This window comes from Brachionichthys hirsutus, unplaced genomic scaffold (genome assembly GCF_040956055.1).
Source record: "Brachionichthys hirsutus isolate HB-005 unplaced genomic scaffold, CSIRO-AGI_Bhir_v1 contig_306, whole genome shotgun sequence".
Classification (NCBI taxonomy): domain Eukaryota; kingdom Metazoa; phylum Chordata; class Actinopteri; order Lophiiformes; family Brachionichthyidae; genus Brachionichthys; species Brachionichthys hirsutus.
In genome coordinates this window covers 207,059-209,290 of record NW_027180368.1, presented here as the reverse complement: position 1 = coordinate 209,290, position 2,232 = coordinate 207,059, and the positions used below count along the sequence as shown (strand labels likewise).

At 39.1% G+C, this 2,232-nt stretch overlaps 1 non-coding gene across 1 annotated transcript; it reads left to right on the top strand.

Annotated features, from left to right (window-relative positions):
* Positions 1 to 1,610: 1,610 nt before the first annotated feature.
* Positions 1,611 to 1,729, top strand: LOC137914134 (5S ribosomal RNA). The gene has a single exon (XR_011106411.1). It is a non-coding gene; the product is annotated as a 5S ribosomal RNA (ribosomal RNA).
* The last annotated feature ends 503 nt before the right edge of the window (positions 1,730 to 2,232 follow it).

The following is a 2,232-nucleotide window of genomic DNA, read 5'->3' as shown; positions in this document are numbered from 1 at the left end:
GAAATAGGGACTGCAGAAGAAGCGAGAGGAGCGAGAGAGAGAGAATGAGAGAAGAATGCAGAGTTGATGTTCCAGTGCGAGTTGTACTCAAGATGTACTAAAGATGCACTAAAGATGTACTAAAGATGTACTAAAGATGTACTAAAGATGTACTAAAGATGTTCTGATAAAGTTAAGTGGAGTTGGAACTGCTACTGCCTTCTTATTTCCAACCAACACCACACCATTCCTGATGCAACTCTCTGCATTTATCCGGGCTTGAGACCGGCACAAGGGAGAAACTAGCAATGCTACGTTAGCTCCTGCTAACCACACTACCGGTACTACCTTGAGGCTGCATTGCCCTGTATGGTTTGATTTGTATCTTTGATGTTCAACATCTTTTATTTGATCTGTATCTTTGATGTTCATCATCTTTTATTTGATCTGTATCTTTGATGTTCATCATCTTTTATTTGATCTGTATCTTTGATGTTCATCATCTTTTATTTGATTTGTATATTTGATGTTCATCATCTTTTAATTTGATCTTTGATCAGTGATTGAACAGCTGCGATTGGACAGCAGAGATTGGACCTTTTTTGTATCCAGACAGGATCGATTTCAGAATTAAATGTATTCCAAGATTGATCAAGATCAAGAAGTTTAATGCATGAATAATTCTTTTGGAAAATATTTTCGCCGGATGCCATTTTTTGTGTTCTATGCTTTCGCCACAAGAGGGCGAAAGTACTCTGATGCTGAGAAATAGGGACTGCAGAAGAAGCGAGAGGAGCGAGAGAGAGAATGAGAGAAGAAGAATGCAGAGTTGATGTTCCAGTGCGAGTTGTACTCAAGATGTACTAAAGATGCACTAAAGATGTACTAAAGATGTACTAAAGATGTTCTGATAAAGTTAAGTGGTTGGAACTGCTACTGCCTTCTTATTTCCAACCAACACCACACCATTCCTGATGCAACTCTCTGCATTTATCCGGGCTTGAGACCGGCACAAGGGAGATACTAGCAATGCTACGTTAGCTCCTGCTAACCGCACTACCGGTACTACCATGAGGCTGCATTGCCCTGTATGGTTTGATTTGTATCTTTGATGTTCATCATCTTTTATTTGATTTGTATCTTTGACGTTCATCATCTTTTATTTGATCTGTATCTTTGATGTTCATCATCTTTTATTTGATCTGTATCTTTGATGTTCATCATCTTTTATTTGATTTGTATCTTTGATGTTCATCATCTTTTAATTTGATCTTTGATCAGTGATTGAACAGCTGTGATTGGACAGCAAAGAATGAACCTTTTTTGTATCGAGACAGGATGGATCTCAGAATTAAATGTGTTCCAAGATTGATCAAGAAGTTGATTGCATGCTTAATTTATTTGGAAAATATTTGCGCCAGATGCCTGGATACAAAGAACACCTCCCCGTCGGGGAATCAAACCCCGGTCTTCCGCGTGACAGGCAGAGATACTGTCCACTATACTAACGAGGAAGACACAGGTGCGCAAGGTGACGCCCGCTGGGAAAGTATTTTTTTTTTTGTAATACACGGCGGTCCGCTGAGTTTGGACAGTTGTGTTTATATACTGTCCTTTTCGCCACTGCTTTCGTCTATGGCCATACCACTCTGGACACGCCCGACCTCGTCCGATCTCGGAAGCTAAGCAGGGTAGGGCCTGGTTAGTACTTGGATGGGAGACCGCCTGGGAATACCAGGTGCCGTAAGATTTTCCTCATCCCTGAGGCTGCGGGCAAACAAAATGGAATTTTTTCATCCAAAAGTCGGAAATCAAATGGTTGTCAATTTGAAGACTTGTGATTGATGGCTTTCCTTGAGCAGTTGATTGATTTCATAGGTTGATTTTATTTATTTATTTATTTTTAATGACACAAGCATGGATGACGCCAGAGTAAAATGACCATGTGTGATTATATATATGAAATTGTGCTTCCTTTGATTTTTAGATATTTTATTTGATCTGTATATTTGATGTTCATCATATTTTAATTTGATCTTTGATCAGTGATTGAACAGCTGAGATTGGAAAGCAGAGATTGGACCTTTTTTGTATCCAGACAGGATCGATTTCAGAATTAAATGTATTCCAAGATTGATCAAGATCAAGAAGTTTAATGCATGAATAATTCTTTTGGAAAATATTTTCGCCGGATGCCATTTTTTGTGTTCTATGCTTTCGCCACAAGAGGGCGTAAGTACTCTGATGCTGAGA